This window comes from Tenebrio molitor, chromosome 9 (assembly GCF_963966145.1).
Source record: "Tenebrio molitor chromosome 9, icTenMoli1.1, whole genome shotgun sequence".
Lineage (NCBI taxonomy): Eukaryota > Metazoa > Arthropoda > Insecta > Coleoptera > Tenebrionidae > Tenebrio > Tenebrio molitor.
This window is the reverse complement of record NC_091054.1, coordinates 19,318,446-19,340,455: the sequence shown is the minus strand read 5'-3', so window position 1 is coordinate 19,340,455 and position 22,010 is coordinate 19,318,446. Positions and strand designations below refer to the sequence as shown.

Genomic DNA, 22,010 nt, shown 5'->3' with positions numbered 1-22,010 from the left:
GACATTCAAGTAAAGTGTAAATAAACCTTTAGGAATCGTAACCCCACTTTCGATTCTTGTCAGATTGACAATCAATTTAAACTGTTTGAAGCTCAGATATTCCAAAAATCCGACATGAATGAACAAAATTAGAGCAATCGTACATAGATAACCTGAGGTAAAACGTTCTGTGCAGTAGAAATGACAAAATAATTTTGAGTTTTGAAATTTACCATCCAAAAAATAACGTTCATAATCAAGACGGTAATCATGATGACAATAAAGTACGGATTACAATTTTTTTTTTTTTGAATTGACAGACAATGACGGCCAAAATTTTGTGGCCGGCATAGTACCCCTATAATCATTGAATATACATTTTTTGAATTTTGTTCTATTATGTCAACTGCGAGCGTGTACAAATATGTACGTCATTATGCATTGATTTTTGAGTTATTTGAAAAATAAAAAAATGAAGTATAGCTTGGCTGTCATATTTAAAAAACCATAATGCGTTTTTTGACATTTCCTTGGGTTTTTTTTTTATTGCTATACTGGCCAGGTTTCGCCAGGCCTATACAGTTAATTTGCCTATCTTTTTCAAATTATGTATATACCGGGTGAGATGAGTTTTATCGTCAGCACGATTAACCCTATTAAAAAATTAGTAAAAATTAAGAAACTTTAGGGTTACATTCCCTTGACATAAGACTTCAAATGTGTGTAATCAATTTTCACTTATCACTAAATTCAGAGCCATAAAATTTAAAAAATCGATTTTGAACAAAATAAAAAAAATTTTCGTACACGCTCATAATTCACAATTAATTCAAAGAACACATTTACGAAATTCGCATCAAAAGAAAATTATTCGTTTTTGAATTATTCCAATTTTAACATTAAGAACGAAAAATGACCAAGATTTACTCTGCAGTGTCATAAATAAATATCTCATTGTTGGGAACATCTGTTGATCACTTTTCTAGTAATTCTTAAGTTCCTAAAGGGTATCATAAATAACCTACGTCAACTTCTTTTGTGGAACTGACCGCCCAATTTAATAATAAATCATAGCTAAATTTTAGGCTTTAATATCAAATTCCATTTATTTCAAAAACCGGTGATGTTTTCATGATTTTAATGACACCAAATTTTTCCTGAATGTTTGAAAGGACTCTCAGGGAAAAATTATGTAAATTAATGTAGCAGTTATTGAATTAAAACAAAATCTTTACCTGTTTTATTAAAAATTTTGAAATTTTTACAGAGTGTTCTAGAGTGATACACAATCATTCCTGAATTTTTTGAGAATTTTAAATTGATTAGAAGTGGATGTTTTCGCGCTAACGATAAAACTCATCTCACCCGGTACAATTTAAATAAAAAATTAATACAAAAATCGAAAAATGAAATAAAGAATACGTGCGTCGTATTTTTTTATATACCTACAGGTGTCCCAGCCAAGATTTTCGAGCGTAATATCTCGGTTATTTTCCAACGGATTTTTGTGAAATTTAAAATGCAGATATTTTAGACGGTGAAGAGTAAATTAATTGGAGGAATAGAGGCATTAGCCTGTTTTATTCCCAGAAATTAACTTAGCAAGCTTTAGTGTAGGATTTCCAACAGATGTATTTCACTGTTTGCTCCGTTCGAGTCGCGGCCCGCCGCCTATAAGCACTACTTAATTGTAATTATGGCTATGAATTTCCAGAGGATATTTTTGTAATTTATTTTTAAAAACAACTACACTGTTTGATTCAACTATGTCATTGTTTAAGCTGTTCAGAAAGACACGAATGGGTAAAAAATGTTCTCTGCATTTGGTTTTATGTTGCATTTTTATTATGTTTTTTGTTGTAAAAATTGTTTTTTTTTACTAGAAATTTTAACTTAACAACTACTCTTTATACTTCAGTTTCCATATAAAAAAAATCTTTGAAATAAATATCGTGGAAAAGGGATTTTTTTCCATAAATAGCAAGTTATTGTTTAAACAATATAAATATAAACGTGCCCCAACCAAAATGTTTCTGATTTCAAATAATATATAAATACACACATTTAAAAAAAAATCATCAAAATCGGAGCTGTTTCTGAGGATTAAGAAGTTTCGGCGGTTTTTTGGCTTTATTGACTCGACTAACAATAGACACTCGTGATCATCAACACGACACGAGGGCAATTCGTTCGATATTCACCGATTGATTGCTGCAACTTAAATTTAGGCCAAATTAGAGATATGAATGCATATTTATTAATATTATTATGTGTTTTCTTCAAATAAATGCTATAAAATATCTGATTTAACTGCCAACTGACAAGAATTGTCAAAAAATGATCGATAATTTATAATTCCAATTTGATTGGTCCAAATTTAAAAAATAGAGCATTTTCATTGGCCAAATTTTTATGAGGTGAATACTCACTTACAATACCACGAGTAGGCAAAGTTTTTGTAGTGTTGTCACGAATGTAACCCACGCTTGAATTTGTTTTTTCAAGCGTGGGGGACATGAGCGAGAACACCACAAAAGTAGTCTACTTAACTTTGGTTATGAGTATCCGAGCGACTACCAATCAACGAACAAAATTTATAATACATTTTCCTGATAATCGTCACTAGATAACCGATAATTTTCACATGTGTGATGAATAATCAAGAAGTTTCGTTCTGATTGGTCCAAAAATGACAAATCGTGTATTTTTATTAGAGAATCGCTGAAAATCTAAGGGCTAACGAAGTTTTTAGGAATCTTCCCCATGATGAAAGACGAGCTTTTCTAAAGAGCGATAAAATTAATTTGTAATCGAGTTATCCATGAATCCGAAATCGTATGTCGTTACTTGAACTCCACGCTCTAATAAACACACTTTGAAACATTGAAACATTGAAACATTGAAACAACAACCAGTTTTGTTTTCCGTCTAGACTATTTGCTCGGCTGCGCCTCGGCTAGAAAACTCAGACTCGGACGAAAAAAGAAAAGATGCACTTTTTGGCATCAGTAAAAAAACATCGAATCTAGTAGATTTAATTACATATTGTCGAAATCGAGACACATCTCTTTGCAAGAGTGTGGAAGACAAGGATATGACAGTAGCTCTAACATGACTGGCATATTCAATGGGACGCAAGCAGTTATGGGCAAAGTTCATCCTTTAGTCGTATTTTTTAATTGTGGGGTTCACATATTAAACCGTTTTGGTAGGTACTCGCTGTTCACTCCCTAAACTGCACAGAAAATTTCATTACAGTTTTTGAAATGGTTCATAAAGTTTAGGTATGACTTTTTCTCTAACAGTCCTCAATGTGGAATGCTTTGTATGATCCTAATTTTGTTTGAATGTTTTTCGGCACAAAACGGACAATTTTTTTTGTGTTATAAGTATTTTTAGTTTTGATTTTCTTATTCCATATTTCGTCATCAAATGTAAATCTGCTGAGTGGAGTGCCTCCTTATTTATATCCTAATGCGATGTTTAACCGTTTGCTGGTGAGATGGCGCTACATATTGGATACCTTTCAATAGACACCGCCCTCTGTAAAAATGAGTGAAATACAACGAAATACTTTGTAATTAATTTTGTCATGTCAAACAACATAAAATCATTGTGCCCATTACTAAATTCTTGAAACATTTCTGTTAAATTTTTAAAATCAACAATGCGTCACACGTCATTGTCACATATGGATGTATTAAATGCACGTTTTAGCAAAAAACCGTTTTCCCATCGCAGCTGTCGTGCGTCGTCATAGCGACATCTGTTACAGTTCCGTAAAACCTCGCCAAATATGGCTATTCCACTAAATTATCAACTGATGGGCGGTTCACACTTACAGCTTTTGGCACGTAGCTCCGCCTTTACGGCTGAACAATAAGTTTGATTTATGCCATTGGAATTTTAATGCTCCGTGTAACGTTCAGTCAATTTTTGGCAACTGGAGCACGTCACGTCACGTGTGTGGCGTTGTACAACATGATCAACAAAAAGAGAGATAAGAGGCGGCTATGAAAAACAAAACTGCTGAAAAGGTACGTTTCAATCATACGAACATCCGTCATGAGAAAGGTTTCGCCGAAATTCCAACAAACAAACTTGTGTATGGTAAACCCGCAACCCAGTCATCATTTTCTTCTTCGTTTCCTTTTCAGAAATAAGTTTCCGTCCTGAATGATTTGTGTTCTCTAGTGAAAACCATTTTTTAAATGAAATTCACATATCTATAATAAGTGTAAGTAGGTACCTAAATGTCAAAATTGACAAGTGACGAAGTGACAGTTTATTAAGTTACGCCGCACGTTTGCAGAGATGTTGTTTTCTTGGCCTCCCCTTATCTCTTTTTTGTTGATTATTTTCTAATTTGTCAAGATGTCATTTGTTTTGACAATATTTACCTATTCTAAAGAGAAATATAAATTTGAAAGGCGGTATTTTTAAAAACAGTTTATTAAACTTTATACATGGTATAATATGCGAACAGTTTAATATAAGTAAGTTATAATAGAATATATAGATAATACTTAGTCTAATTTGTGAAAATTAGGTATGAAAAATAGGTACATTTAATTTGTGGTAGGTAACAGCTCTCAGGTTTTGCTTCTTTAAGCAAGGGTGGGATGGATACTCTGGAATTTTAACACTTAAGTAACGTAGTAACTTTTAAATTAAGTAATGTTAAGACTTATACAGTGTGGAAACTTTAACTGGAATAAAATTCATAACTTGGACATAGGCGGTTTTTGTAAAAAATCCCGAAACAGTTCGATTTTTGTTTTTCCTTGCCCACATTTTGGCGCATATGGTTTTTGCATATCTCCTCCTGGAAGTGCGCAACCACCCCTAATTTTTTTTTCAAATAGAAGGGTACGCCAAGTGACACCTTGATTGAAAGCTTACTTCGCAAGGAATGCAACGCACTATTTGTTTCCTGAATATTTTCAAAACCCACGTGCTAAAAAATAAAAACCAATTTTATAGTTGAATTCTATTTCTTCTATTTAATGCAACAAATGCTCAAAATGGGCACCGTTTCTTTCTTGGCAAATTGCAAATAGATAGTAGGGTGTTGGTCAGTAGCGCGCCGCGGTCAGTTTACCCTTTGCTAGAAGTTTGGCGGCCCCAAAAGATACAGGACACTTGCGCGCAAATGAGGGATTAAGATAATAAAATACAGCTATACCGTTAAATAGGTAGGACTACTTATTGCCCTTTGCACTGCACATGTTTCTTTTCATTTTGCTATTCTTAGTAAAATCTGTAGGTAAAGTCGGGTTGTTTTGTGGAATTCTGAAATTTGAGAAAATCTTCAGGGGGTGGATAAATACAATAAATAAAATTCGAAATATGTATAGGAAGCGTTACAAATATGTAACCAATTTAATTAAGTTCTACATGTAAGAATAATGGTATCTACCGATTTGATTTTGTAAAAAGTGTTTGTTACCAATATAGCAAGAAATTATATAAATATTTCCCCTAACATTTCAGTGTTTTATATAAATCTGTTACCTAGGTGCGATTCGCAGGTAAACTGACCGCCGCGCGCTACTGACCAAAAGCCTATTACTACTTGGCGCGCAACTGTCCTGTAGGATTAAGCCCACCCGTAGATTTTTCTGACCGCGGCGCGCAAGTGACCCATGCCCAGATAGTAACATGCATCCCTTACGTTTCGTAAAATTTCCCGTGTGATTTGCCTAATTCCATCATGTCAAATACATTGCTTACTGTCTTCAATACTGTTCGATTTTAGGCATGAAATTAGGCAAATCACACCGGAAATGCTATGAAACGTAAGGGATGCATGTTACTATCGATTTGCAATTGGCCAAGAAACAAACGGTGTCCATTTTGAACATTTGTTGCATTAATTTTTTTATTTTTTAAGACGTAGGATTTGAAAATATTCAGGAAACAAATAGTGCGTTGTATTCTTTGCGAAGTGGGAGTTCAAACGAGGTGTCACTTGGCATTGGTGGTTCTAATGAATAAAATGACATTAAATGAAGAAAAAACTGCACAACTACATTTCACGTTGAAATCTTTCACATTCAACGATGCGACTAATCATGAAAAGTTTCTGGGCGTCGTCATTGATTCAAAATTAACATGGGATGAACACATAAGTGAAGTAGCAAATAAACTCTCCAGACAAATATATTTATTCAGAAGTTTAAATCAAATCGTGTCAAATGAAACTTTAAAGTGTGTGTATTACGCTCACTTTCAGTCAATCATGAACTACGGTATCATTCTGTGGGGACATAGTAGTGGGTGTCAACGACTTTTTCGACTCCAAAAGAAAGTCATCCGGTTACTGGCCAGGGCAAAGAAAAGGGATTCCTGCAAACCGCTGTTCATACAACTGAAGATACTCTCTTTGTCTTCATTGTATGTGTATAGGTGTCTAGAATATGTAATACACAAGAGGTCGTCTGTTGATAGGGCACAGGATGTTCATCAGCATGATACCCGTCACAAAACAGACTTATACTTACCATGCCACAGACTTACAAAATCCATAAAGCAGTTTGAGTATCTATCACCTAAATTTTACAACGCCATCGAGAGAACAGTAATAAGAGAGCAGCCAACCAAAGTATTTTTAGCGATTGTTAAAAATTTTCTAATAAACAATCCATTATATGATTACAATGAATTTTTTAGCATTAGTAAACATTTAACTTTATAAGTATGTAGTTAACAAACATTAATATTTTTATGGACGAAGTTAAACACCTGTGTGTATTTTCTGAATAAAATTATTATTATTATTATTATTCCATTTGAAAAAAAAAGTTAGGGGTTGTTGCGAGCTTCCGGCAGCAGATATGCAAAAACCATATGCGCCAAAATATGGGCAGGGAAAAACAAAAATCGACCTGTTTCGGGATTTTTTTACAAAAATCACCTATGTCCAAGTTATGAATTTTATTTCAGTTAAAGTTTCCACACTGTATAAATACACAAAGTGACTCAGCTGCATTCGGGTGCAAAAACCTACCTATAGTCGGCGCAGCGACTCATTGGAGTAATAAACTGGCGTAATCTTCACGTGATTTTCGGGGGATGGTTCCCTATTGGGTAAAGGGCGCACGTTACGAAGTGTGGTGCAGCTCAATGCACGCAGCCGAAATATCCATCCATTCTTGAAGTACATAGTAAGATTTAAATTTCCCGCACAAAACTCAAATTTGGCGAGGCAGTGTAAATCAGACTTTTCATGACGTGGGTACGTGCTATGTATCACGTGAACATCTCGTGATTACTCCAGTGGTTCGCCGCGCCAACTATAGATACATATAAATATTGATTTAATATTTTATTCCGTTATGCAGTGACAATTTAGATTTTTTTGTCATCAGTTTTCGAAAAATAATAAAATTTGTAGATAAATATGTCTCACCAGTTGAGAAAAAATTGTAAAATATGACAGTTACAAAACTTGGAGTATCAAATGGGTAATAACAAATTATTTGTAAGAGGTGCTCTCCTATCCATTAAATGTTTTATTGAAATTTGCAAGTATGTAGTAAAAAGAAATCGAAAATTTCCAAAAAATAAATGTTAAACTTTTATCGTGTGATTGGGTAATTAATTTGAAGTTAAGATCCCTTAAGGGCCCCACATACTGCGTTTTTGTTCGACGGTTTTGTTCGACGAACAAGTCTGTTCGAACAAAAACGACGAACACGAGTTGCACACACACTTCAGCTTTATTTAAAGGTTTTAATGAGTGAATAAATATCAAGTTATATTTGTATGCAGTGGCGGCGGCATTAGCTATAAAAGCATATATTTTCCATAAACACGAAAGACTGCGAAGAGTTCTATAAATTCCAGTAAGAACTTTCTGTTAATCTGGCGAAAATCCCTCATTTTCAAACAATAATTTGTCACGAAATACAAATCGCCAAAATCTGGTTTTATTATTTGGTACTACACCACTGCAAAAACTGACGTTTTTTAAAACCGTTCACCGCACACACTTCAGATTTGCTCGAATTGACAAGACTGTCGAACAAGTTCGACGGACATAATCAGGGTAAACCTGATAATTTTCCTCATTTTTGTTCGCGAGCAAAACCGACGATTTTCCAGGCACACACTTCAGATTTCCATCGTTTTTGTTCGAACAGACTTGTTCGTCGAACAAAACCGTCGAACAAAAATGCAGTCTGTGGGGCCCTTTTCATTGTCAACTATATTTTTCCAAAGTCAATACTAACAGAAAGTTAAAACATTTTTTGATGAAATTTTGAAAACCAACTAGTCGAAGAAGCACCCCCACCCAGCACACTATCAACATAACATTAAAAAAATATATTGCAGCCAAATGAATCACTTTGACAAGTCGATAATTAGAAATCTCACTAATTCTGACTATAGTTGATTCTGTAAGAAACTATGACTAAGTATGTTACTTTTCCAACGAAAAATTTATTTGATTTAACTAACTTTTCATATTTCATTTAACGTTAGTTTAAAACCTTAATGGTGACGAGCAAAAGAAGGCACTGAGTACCCTGTATAACATAGCATAGATTCAAGGTCAGAATATAAATCTGAAGATACTAAGTATACTTACATTATGTCTTTACTTAATGATATCATGAGTGTAAATTTGCAATTTTTAAAAACTCTCCAGCTTGTCTATACTACGTGCTAAAATACAATTTTAAAATATCCATCAATTCTGACCTTATTACCACGTTATACTACTATTTGGACGAAAGTTAGTTAAACATGTTTTAAAACTTCAGCACAATAACAATCAGAATTATAGAGATTGATTATTCTACGCTCTTAAAGTTTTATTCAATTCTTATTTGGTTTTTAGGAAACGAAACTAAACGAATAATATTAAAAACAAAATTTCTCTTTTGGGACAGGATCCACTGATCAGTGCTACATTTTAAACTAAACAACTACAAGTGTGGAATACATTTTCGCTTACAGATATTAGTATTTCATAGCCAACGATTCAGGTGTGCTAAGTGCGCCATTAATGTCAAAAATTTAAACAAAACGAAACTTCTGTGCGTTGATGAGCTGTCTTTTATTTGTCCTCATTGAACATAGTGACTTGTTTGGACTGCGTACTGCACAGTCACTACTAAAATGCTTCATTAATTGGTGAAATCGGTGGTTACCTTAGACACAGATTGTGATACATACAGTGAGTTTTTTTTAAGACTGGCCATAGTGTTTTACATGCTAACATGCTAACATGCTGTTAACTTTTGTTTCGATAAAAATATTCAAACCATTTTTTGAACAAAGTTGGAAGATTTTTTAAACTATCGGATAAATTACAATTTGATATCCCAAACTGTCGAAAAAGTGGTGAAAAAAATATTTTTTAGGGCGCCGAAATAATAGTACGTCGAGCGGCCGCCAGAATAGCGCCATTGTCGGCTCACCAGCACCTGACGATCTCCACTTTTGGACGCTCTCGGCGCGCTAAAAAATATTTTTTTCACAACTTTTTCGACAGTTTGGGATATTGAATTGTAATCTATCCGATAGTTTAAAAAATGTTCCAACTTTGTTCCAAAAATGGTTTGAATATTTTCATCGGAACAAAATTATTTAATTAGCATGTAAAACCCTATGGCCAGTCTGTACTGTACCTGTACCTATATGTGTCAGCAGTGTTTAAGGCCACGTCTGAATTTAACTAATTTAAGTAAGTTAGGCGTGCGCATTATTTGTACTGTGTTTTCAATTTGGTTGTAGGTCGTAAAATTTTATGGTACTTTAAGTTAAAGATCTTGCGGGGTTTATAAATCCTAGTTTACCACTAGCAGGTAATATTTTAAGCAGGGTTGTATTGTACATTTTGTATATTTGCATTGTACGGCAAACGGCACGCGCCGCTTCCCAACCTTTTCAAACCCAACCATTGTGCCCCTTAATCACTCATAATATGAAATAAAATTTTACGACCTACAACCAAATTGAGAATACAATACCGTTCTCGATCATAGAGGGCGCTAGTTGCGTTGCTCCATACCTTTGAGATCGTAGTATACAAATTGCAGTAAAGTTTCATTAATAATGTTGTAGAGTGGCATTTCATTAACTGTGCAGTCGTAGTTGTACAATAAAAGAGAATTATGATGATTGAAGAACAATATGTCATAAATGTATAGTTTAATAGCAGTAAATATGTTTATGAGGGTCAGTATTTTGTCAGTTGAAAGCTTGAGTCAACATTTTTTATTTGCTAAACCTCTCCATTATATTTTTTATTGTTGCTCGAATCGTGACACGTTTGTAGTGAGTCTAGTCACTAGAATCACTTTCACTTGGTCCCAGTGTGATGCTTTTTTTTAAATGAAAAGAACCAAGGGGAAGATAACAGTGAGACAAACCTTACAGAAATGTACAAGTATGAGGAAATGTAAATAAAAGAAAAATGATGCTTTGTACTTTTTAAATTTGAAATACTTAGTGAAATACTGACCCTCTTGCGTTTAAGTAAATGGTTATACATATCAGTTGTATAAATTCGTGAGTTAACAATACATTATTTTATAATACTCACCCATGCCTAATTTAATTTTTACAAAACCTACATAAAAGGGAAATCGTTTTATGATAGTCTTAACCAGTCATGGACATTCTTCTCAAGGCACTGTATGTAAAAGTTTTGGCTTCTTGAAAAACCATATAAAAACTCTGTTAAAACAATCAGTTTGTTGTTTAAATTAAGAATGGATGAATATTTTACAAACGATAGATTATAAGAAGAGATCTTAACAGTCTATTATGCAAGCAGACACCTTTCAATCGTGTTAAAATTATGCAGATTGGCACACAGTAGTTGAAATCATCGATTCCGGAAAACTTGAGGAAGAGTTGGTCCGATAAGGAAGTTTTAAAATACGTAAGTACAAAATTTATAGTAATACATTTTCACTGCCCACGTCAGGAACAAGACATCGAATGTTGAGAGAGAAGAGTTAAGAACAACACGAAGATTAGGGAACACTAGACTAGTTCGTTGTTTAGTCGTTGGCGCTGCAGTTGTGACTGTCATCTTCACAAAATGATTTGCAGATTTACTCAAATCGAAATATGTAGGTATCTACGTACTACAGTAACAGAGTTAACAGGAAAATGAACATATTGTAAGTAACTAGTGACTCAAACGTTGTTTTTATCAAGATACACAAGTTATTGTCACCAACGACATGATCCGAGTCTAGCAGAAAATTCGTGGGACACTAGATGATAAAAATCTTTTACTGCAATTGTTAAAATACAAAACAAACAGATCAAACGTTGATAGTAACCGAGTAGTAGGTAGGAATAAATTTTGTGGTGAAAAGTAGGTACTCATTTGTCAAGTGTCAGAGTGGGCAAGAAAGGTGTACTTGTTGGAGTCGGTAAAAAACTAAAACTAACGTAGTTTTTGAACTAATCTGTAGACATCTAGGTTCTATTTTGGGGTAAAGCAGATATAAAATATTTAAAAATCCCCTCAATGGTATAAAAATACGCAGTTTTCGTTAAAGCTGCTAAATTGAAGACAAAAGAATTCGTCGTTTTACTTGAGAGACTTGCCTAGATTAAAACGAATGTAACTACAAATATTCAAAATATGATAATACATTCGAGTCACAGCAATGTAAATCACATCTTTGAGTAGAAAAATATTTGTAGGTTGAGACATTCTGAGTGCTTTTTTCACTTGTTAACGTAAAACCTCCGAACTAAATCCGTCTAAACTACATGTGCTATCTGCTATGCTATCTCTACGAGAAGCACCAGATTCATCGACGAGCGACCGGTCCGTCGATGAAAGTGGAATATCTATTGCACAAATCATTTCTCGTAGATAGATGCGATATCATAAGAATTCATCAGCGAAGACCTAACACAATTAACATGAAGGTGCTTAGTCACGTCATCTGAGTGTTTTGTTAATTAGCGAAGCGTAATATCAAGCTGCTTAATAGTACCAAGTCCTGATGATGATAACCTCCATGTCTCCCTTCGGGATCCGGCCTCGTCATCACCCTCAAGAATCTACAATACCGCGAGGGTCGTCCGTTCTAGGCTTATGTGTCGCTGCTGGTGTTTTCCTTATCAGTGCCTTGGCTAGAGTGGCCGATTAGGGCGTCTAGTTCCGACGGAGAAGTCACCTGCAAAGTCGTTTCTGTTAGTAAAGCCAGTTTAGTTGTGGTGGGGGCAGCTTAAGGGTAACTTGGTATCGATCTTTTAATCGAGTGTGTCGTAAATGCCCAGCATGGGAGCGCAGCCAGCATTAAGCCCATTTAATCAGAAGTAATTGGTGGGTGATGTAATTTTGATTATGTATGTTTTGATATGTGGGGGTGAAAACGGAATTTACTTACTTTACGAAGCTAGATGGCGCCTCAGTAAAGCCTCACCCCAATGCAAATTAACAACCAGAGAGAAGCTTAAAAGGTCCCAAATTTTGAGAAATGAAACAAGAATACATGAAACAAATTTTATTTATAAAATGCATTATCAATAAAAATACATAGAATGTGGCGAATATAAAATTTCGTTATCTTCACAGTTGTATCGTTTTTATAAAAGGTGGGTCGGAAAATATGCTGTACAATACATAATTTGAAAAGATTTCAAATCAGTTTAACGATTTTGTAGAAGCGGATCCTTTTAAGCTCAGAGTTGTATATTTAATGATATGTCAGTTAGTTATTTTGGCAAATTTTGTGGCACTTGGTCCAAAGAATCACATTATCATTAAGAATTGACAAAGGAAGAGGATTTAGTTAAAATATCTTGGTTTATCTACAGAGTCTTCTTCATATGTTAATAAAACATATCCTTTACCCTAAAAATAGAAAAGTTAGAATTAATACAGTCCAGAACCAGACTCAAACAAGAACAAGACCAAAATACTACGACCTAGAATTGGGACAGGGTGTTTATGACATCATCATTTATAGCTCCTATAGTGTAACTATTTAATTTGTTTTTTTTTTAAAGAAATGCAAAACTCGCAAGGGTTGATCTAAGGGAGCGATGACTACAACAGCAAATTAAAAAAGACTACCCTCTAAGATTGTAAGCGTCAAGTGGACTAATTTGCATTTTAAGATCATGGCTGCTGCATCTGTGCACTACTAGGGCATTGATCAAATACTTGCAAATATTTCGTACCAGATGTCTACAGTTGTGGCGCCATCTGTCATCGACTGGCCAAAAACTGGTAGATACATCTGCGCGTATTTAATCAACGACTAAGGTCCAACTAACCAAAATTAACCCTTTAGCGAAAGCTATGCACTGCTTCATCTCGGCTGTGTACTTACTTGCGTGTCTCTTCTCTGAACGAGAACATCTATGCTGTTGACGGCGTCCAAGGTCGGGGGAGCGTCTTCCATGACGACTCTGGAACCGCGATGACAGTGCATGCAGAAACATCGCACTCCCGTCAGGACGAAGCCTAGAATTAGAAGTACTCCGCCGGCGCCGATGAAGATGTAGCGGTGATCGGCGTCGGCGGCGTTCGGGACTAACTGGACCAAGCCCACGATAAGGACGATGGCGCCCAAGAGGATCGAGCCTACCACTAGTTGGAGGGCCGAGACCTGTGCAAACGTGTTGTGGTTAGAGGGACGGCCGCCTGATCGTACTCACTTTTCCGCAAATGTACAGCTCGGGGAGTCTGTCGGGGTCGTCGTGGGGCCCATTTGGACTGGGAGTGGGACTGGGGCTGGTGGGTGGCAGCCAGTGGCCTCCTATGTAGAGCTGGCTCGGACGTTTGGATCGTTTCTCTTGTCCTTTTCGCCGTTCGTGGCGGACCGCCACGGCTGGCATGGCTCCAATCATGACGCCCTGCAAATAAAAACGTCGGGGTGAGTTGTGGATGGTGATTTTGTGCGTCCGGAATCGCGTGGAAATTGTGAAGGGTGAGTTACGAACAAGTCGACAGAAAGAGAAAAAGAAAATCGACTCAAGACTTTTCCGACGGAGATCTTAGGCCCGATGCCAAACAGTGAATCTCTTCAAATTTTCTTCTATATATAAAAATAAAAATAACAATTAAGTTAATAACAGTTTATCATTTTTTAAAGTAAAACAGTTTCAAGTTCACTGGTTTATCACCAACTGTCAGATAAGATGTTTTTGACAGCCTTCTCATTTTAAAAATACATAAATATAAACTCTATTCACTACAAAAATTGAGCATTTTGCCAATAAATTTTCCGATTCATATATGCTTCTGTATTGAAAGCTATGCCACTATGTCATTTTTGAAGGCTTTATTGAATATCAATAAGAGACAGGTGCAGTAAAAATTTCAGATATAATGTAACGTTTCGTTATTTGGGATTTTCTCGTTTTGTCCTCAGACGATATTTTTGTAAAAAAGCGATACAAAATTTGTGAGAAAAGAAAAATCGACCGATCTTTCGCTGTGTTGTGTTTTTTTAATGGTTGTGTAACTCAGGTTCTTCGAGATGGCGCACCGTTGGAAGAGTTATTTAAACGAAACGATTCACACTCTTTATTTAAATTTTATTTAACAAGTGCTTTCTTGGAGTTGGGTCCCAACAAAACTTACTAATAAATGAGCACATTTAATAAATTACTTTTGGTAGATTTCTGATTTAAGTTTTTGTCTGAATGACATTTTACTTGCTGCCGATAACTCGAAAATTGATTAGTAAATAAATGACAAAAATAAATTAGCAAATTTGTATACATTACAATTTTAAACCAAACTATGTGATTCTATAAAGATCTGAATTGGTTCTCCTGTTAAATTTACTCTTCCTTTGCCAATATTCTCATGGAATTATTCGGGCAAATTTGGAATAATACAGGGAAGAAATGTGTCATCAGTTCATCACTCATCAGCCTTTTGAGGGACTTTTCATGTGTCAGCTGACATTTTGTGCTCTACGCCTGACCGCAGTAAATTGAGTACTGTGGACACTCCCCGACTACGACAACCCTAATATAAGGAACAAATAAGGAACGAAAAAATCTTTAAAATAATTTTTGAAAAGATCGCCTTGGAAGGATACGTTTCCCTAATTGTTCAGTACAAAGATCACATATTTGGCTGAGGTGTACTTAAAACAAATAGGTAAATACCTAATTTAAAATGATTTGGAAATGTTTTTATTGAATTTTTAAAGAAATCAATTTACAAAAATAGTGAAATAATTATGATTACCAAATTAAATTGTGAATGTAAATAAAATAAATGAATTAGAAAAATAATTTATTTTGTAACTTTATAACACGTGGACACAAAAGACTGCTTTCGATGCTGATGGTACCTCAAACTACTTCAGAGTGCAAAAATAAACTGAGGTCGTCTTGCTTTTTCAATTATCTTGGCTCCCCGTTTTCTCACCGTCTTCTTAACCAAACGACCAGTCAATTCTGTTAAGCCAATCACTTTAACTTCTTCCTCCGTCTGAAGCCGCCAATATTTACGCTTAACAAGAAAAAATTGCAAATATAATAATTAAATGCGGATCATACGACACAGCAAATTATACACTTACAGATTAGGTTTTCGCTTATACATATCTCGAATCTGTATGAAAACATACAAGTGATGTAGGTATCCAAATAAATAAGAAAACATGAATCTCTGTTTTACTTCTTTTTTATTTTCCTTTTGCACTCTTGTGGAGGGCGGACAATGAACATTTTTGCCGTTGCAATTTTTTCGCTATCTCTTTTAGTTTTCGAGCTACAAGCGAAAAACGAAAACAGCAAACAGCTTTGATTTTCAGGGGGTGGTTTCACTCTTTTAACAACATCTTAGTAAGCAACTTTTTCTGAGTGTTTGTTTTGTAATGGACTACAAGATATCAAATTATACTTGTAATTTATGTCCATGTCTCAATCAGCCAACTATAGATGAATAATTGAAAGAAAGGATCTGGGATAAAATAAGGGAAAAATGTCAGTCAGTTTGAACATTTATTGGAAGAACATTTTTAGATCCAAAGGATTTTTTTTCTTTTTTTTTGTAGTTAGTTGATAGCAAAATTACTTTGTTGATATGAAAATATTTAAATTCAGCCATCAGTATGAGTATCATCTTATTACTGCAATTTTTTTTTATAGAAATTTCGGTGTAAAATTAATACGTCTTTAGTAATACTCTTGATAGATTCGTAATAAACCCATTCACTTGAATGTAAGTTTAATTAGGCCTGAGATACAATCGACGAAAAATGCAATTTAATTTAAGAACATTTTTACTTCAAAAAATGTCAAACTTTATTGTTAGTAAGTTTTGCAAATGATCAAATCAAATATTTTATGTACTAAATAAATATTAATAATTGAATTTATCAATACATATTATCTACTAGCACTAGCGTTTAGCGTACATGAAAGTTTAATTAGAAAAGTGTATAAATACAAAAAAGTTGCCAAATTTTATCCTATACAACTTTTATTTGAATTTTTCTCATATGATGAACGGTCATCGAGTTATTCTGTGAAAACTTGCTTTTTGCACCTTTCATTCAAGATGGCGCTCCCGTTTACCACCCCCAAGGTCGAAAACTTGTATTTTCCATTAGGGTCGCTACTCAAACAACATTTTTAAAATCATTACTTAAGGCAACGACCATTTTTATTCCCCACTGACTGGAGTATCAATAAAACAAAGAGAAAGAAAATAATTTCAAAATAAATGCACTTAGGTAGGTATATACACATGCAATGTTGTTAATTTTCTCATTTAAATCTAAGAATTGTTCTACTTTTGTAGATGAGTACTACTTTTCTAATGAGTTTGTAATCTTTATTCACTCTCTCTCACTCGTTTGTTGCTACAAACCAAATGGTGCTACTGTTATTTGTTTGCGTTTTCTATCAACTCCTCTTCTAGTTTGTTTTGTTACACGTGCAGCGGTTTTCTTAGCAATTCTCGCCCTTTCGCTTTACATTTGACAAACATTTAAGCGTGATAAAAAAGTCACGTCATTTGGTATTTCTCTAAATTTGAAATACGCTAAGATTAAATTTATTAATTATATTTTTACCTGATGTAGCTAAAATTCTCAAATATGTCAAATACGTGTTTTACTGCAGCATTTTGAGCCTAGTTTAGTTTCTTGACCAGTTTAAACTCTGAAGAAAGTCGACACATTAACATGTACGGCTAACAGGAATTCCACCCCAATAAATGGCTCTTCAACGTTTCGTTGAAATTATCAAAATGAAATAAAAAATCATCTTTTAGCGAACCTATCCGGACCCTCAGAATATTTTTAAATTTAAATATTGATCACTAAAATTTTCAGTTTATGTCAATCAAACATTATTTATTCCATCAATATTTTTTTATTATCTTGTAAGAAGCAGCTCTTCGAAACGGAACTGATCTAATTAATGTCTTGTCGATACTAATTTGTAGTCTGACATGACGTGAACTACTACCAAAGCTGCAAACTTGGCGCAGCAATGTAAGATAAAACTGGACATTTCATAATGTTTACACAAATTGTGATTGCTGATCTCGCACAAAAAGCAATGCCGTGTTCTGACACTTTATGAAATGGCTCTTGTATACATGAAGAAGCTCTTTTCCACTCTTTTTCTCTTGCATTATTTACTCTGTGTATGTTTCACTAAATGCGAGTTTTCATTATGATTAATATATTAGCTTCATTCAACGAAGATGTTGCTGAAGAACTTAAAAAAAAACATCCTTCACCATCTCGCGAACTTTTTTTCCCAGACCCTTTCAAACCAGGAGACATTAGTTTAATAGTCAATGAGCAAAACGATCGAGAAGCTATAAATTCATTTCCTGCCGGTTCTTCACCAGGTTTAGATGGCATGAGACCACAATACTTGAAAGATATCGTATCTTTGTCAGCGGGTGAAGCAGGTCAGAAGGCACTAAGAGCTTTAACCAAACTGTGCAATTTTTTATTATCTGGGCAACTTCCTTCAGAAATCTGCCATTTATTGTATGGCGCGTCTTTATGTGCCCTTAACAAAAAAGATGGAGGAATTAGACCGATCGCTATCGGAAACTGTTTGCGAAGATTGACCTCAAGGCTAGCCTGTTTTCAAAGTCGAAATATTGTAAATTCGTATTTATCTCCACACCAACTTGGAGTTGCAACTAAACTAGGATGCGAAGCAGCAATTCATACCACACGAACCTTTGTTAATAACGATCAAAACCGTGGCAAAGTTTTTCTTAAATTAGATTTCAAAAACGCCTTTAACTCAGTCGAACGGGATTGTATTCTGAAAGAAGTCCAATGTCATACCCCACTTCTGTACCCTTATCTTTATCAATGCTATAGAAATCCTTCAACTTTATTTTTCTGTAATCATTTAATTTCTTCTTCTGTTGGAGCCCAGCAAGGAGATCCCTGCGGTCCCATGATTTTTAGTCTTGCCATTCAACTAATTATTTTATCTTTGGATTCTCAAATGAATATATGGTATTTAGATGATGGAACCTTAGCTGATTACCCAGAAGTAGTTTTATCAGACCTTAAGAAAGTTATCAATTTATCTCAGGAAATTGGACTTCAATTAAACTTTAACAAATGCGAGATCTTTTGCTGTTCTGGAGACACAGATTTAAAAGTCATAAAGGAATTTCAAAATTTAGCACCAGGCATTAAAATATGTGACCGAGAAAGTTTATCTCTTTTAGGTTCTCCAATCTTTGACCAAGGTTTCAAAAACACCGTCGAAAAAACTATAATTACAGTTGAAAATATTTTAAACAAAGCTGAACTCCTTAACAGACACGTGGCTTATACTTTAATCAAAAACTGTATTTTTATACCAAAATTTAATTTTTTATTAAGAACAACTCCATTTTGGAAATTTTCTAATTATGTTAATTCAATTGATTATTCTTCTTTAAAGTCTTGTTTAGAGAGAATACTTAATTTACGTTTAACTGATTTACAATGGCGTCAGTCCACTTTACCGATTAGATTTGGTGGTCTGGGAATTCGTCGCATTTCCGATATTTGCCTCCCTGCTTTCCTATCTTCAATTAATGGGGTTAAAAAGCTTGTTTCTTTATTACTAAACTCAAAGGATAATGAGCTTAATATTCACCATTATGATGAAGCTTTAGCAGCCTGGGGTGTAGCAAATGAGAACGAAATACCAACAATTCCACAATTTCAGAAGAATTGGGATAATATTAATATCAAAGGAATAATTGCCAATGACTTAATCTTTAATTCACCTAGAGACTTGGCTCGTTTTAAAGCTTTGCAATGCAGAGAATCAGGATCTTGGTTACATGCAATACCTTCTCCTAATATTGGTACTCTTTTAGATAACACTTCCTTCCAAGTTTGTATTGGTTTAAGATTGGGTTGTAATCTTTGTACACCTCATATTTGCAAATGCAATGCGAAAGTTGACGAAATTGGCACCCACGGTCTAAGTTGTTTCAAAAGCAGTGGTAGATTTTCAAGACACACTGAAATTAATTTCATTATCAATCGGTCTTTAACTTCAATTCATGTGAATTCAACTTTAGAACCAAACGGACTGTCTCGGGATGACGGAAAACGCCCAGATGGGATGACTTTAGTACCGTGGATTAAAGGTCAACCTTTGGTTTGGGACGTTACTGTTGTAGATACACTTGCAGACAGTTACGTATTGAAATCATCTGAAGTCTCAGGTTTTGCCGCTGAAATGGCTTGCAAACGCAAACATAGCAAATATAGTTCAATCATTTCGTCAAACTACGTGTTTAAAGGTTTAGCATTTGAAACCTTAGGCCCTTGGTGCAAAGAAGCCATCGATTTCATTAATGTCATCGGAAACCGACTTATCGCGGAATCAGGCGATTCAAAATCAAAGAAATTCCTTTTCGAGAGGATTTCCCTTGCCATTCAACGTGGAAACGCTGCAAGCATTCGGGGCACTTTTCCAGATTCCGCAATATTATCGGAAATTTTTGTATTATAAAACAAAAATGTTTATGTAATTATGTTATACTTAATATAAGAATAATAAGTATGAAAAATTAAAATGGCTCAAGTTCACTCCCCCAATTTATACCATATTTTCTGCTTGTTGAAAATATTTTTCAGGCTAGTGTTTATTTGTTAATTATTCAAATTGGATAAAAAATAAGCAAGATATAGCGTCAAGGGCTTTTCGTCAGTCACCCGGTATATTTCATACACCCACATTTATTTTGTTTTAAATTTTATAGTGACATCTTTTTTAATTCACTTACTTCTCCCAATAAGAATAATTTCTCATGAAATGCTTTAAAAAATGCACATTACGATGCAGTAAGGTATAATTAAAATGCAGGCATTACAGAACAAAATAAAAAAAATGGAACATTTTAAATCCAAAATTTCTACTTATTCAAGATTTATACCAAAACAGGTTAAGTTTAATTTTTGAGCGAATCATTTTTTCATTAATTTTAGTTGGAACAGTGAAGACTGACTCTAGAGAGTCCAAAACTTTGCTTTGTTCTGATTGTAAATATTCTGCAGATTTTTTTTATATTTCCAAGTACGTACATTTTTTAAATTGTTAATTAGTAACATTAGTGTAATTATTTTAACAATAGCGGTTTGATGTTACTTTTGTTTCTTTGGTTGCCTAAGCTGCAGGGACTTTAATGTAAAAATACCTACTGATGTGATAATCCACAGAAGAAATATTATGAATATAAAAAGAATAAAAAACAATAGATAATTTTTGATTTAGTGTTCCATAAATAGAAATAAGTTTAAGAAAAATGTTGCTATTAGATACTTAATTGCGATATAAGAAACACTTTTAATTAATGTTTTTCTTCAAACGTCCGTAAAATATGACATTGCACTGCTGCATTGATAATGCTAAAGTGTCACTTCATTGTCATGCCATCTAACGAGCTGACGAGCGTCCGTGAAGTTATTATCTCCACTGAGGAGCGTCTGTGAAGTTATTATCTCCGCTGAGGGCGTCCGTGAAGTTATTATCTCCGCTGATGAGCGGCTGTAAAGTAAACTAGCTAAATCATTTGAAATTCCTACCTGGTTTCTTAACATGTCTTAAATAATTTGTTATGAAGGTTTGAAGAAAAAATAGTATATGTTATTTGGAGCAAAAATGGTTTTATGTGCTTTGGCTGGTTTGTCTGCCTCACTGCGTTCTGCAGCCAATCTACCAGCCGCAGCACATAAAACTTCATTTTTGCTCCTCATAACATAATATACATACTATTATTTCAGTGTAGGATCTATTAATAAAAAATCGTGTTTTCTTTATAACGTTTATTGAAATGCAATAGTTCCATGGTATATACAAAAGTAAGAAAACATGCATGGCTATAAAGAACTCTAACGTAGCACAAAATTGTAAATAGGTTAGATTTTTAGATATACCTAGTAAACTTCTTTGACCATCTATGGAAATATTTTTAATACATAATTATATACAAGTAAAAATGTGACCAAATAATTTTAGCTAAACTATACAGTGCACAATAATTTCGTTAGTTCTTAGTTTAACCTGTATCACGTTTACTTGAAAAATCATTTACAATTTTTGGCATTTGTGCAGACGGAATTTCGTCTGGTCGAAAGCTTTGTTTTCGCCTTTGTAATGACGATGTAAAATTCTACATTAGTCCAGATTAGGTGAAACAAATTTTTATTGATATCATGTGTATTTAAAAATACAGTCAATTAGATTTTTTATTTTTGTCAAGACGAAGTAATTTATCTGACGAGTTAGGTAGGTAAGCCATAAACTCCCGTTCGTGTTACTTCGTTGTCCTAAGTAAAGTAAACAAATTTTCCAAGTAGGTGCGTCTTATATATTTTTTAAACATGTATAACAGTAAACGGATGTAGAACAAGTCAACATTAACTTCCAAATTCACACAAATTTTAAAATTACAACCAGACCACATAAATCGACAAATTATTTAAACACGAAGAGAATTTATAGATTTGGGCAACGACAATTAACCAAGACGAACATCATAATAAATATATTTCGTCTGAAGCTTTTGTTAATTAACGGGTGCTGCGATA

General features: G+C 34.2%; 1 long non-coding RNA gene across 1 annotated transcript in view; it reads left to right on the top strand.

The window, feature by feature from the left end:
* LOC138138110 (uncharacterized) overlaps window positions 1–22,010 on the top strand; it is a 44,274-nt gene that overhangs the window by 9,162 nt on the left and 13,102 nt on the right. The gene's annotated exons all lie outside the window — the stretch shown is intronic.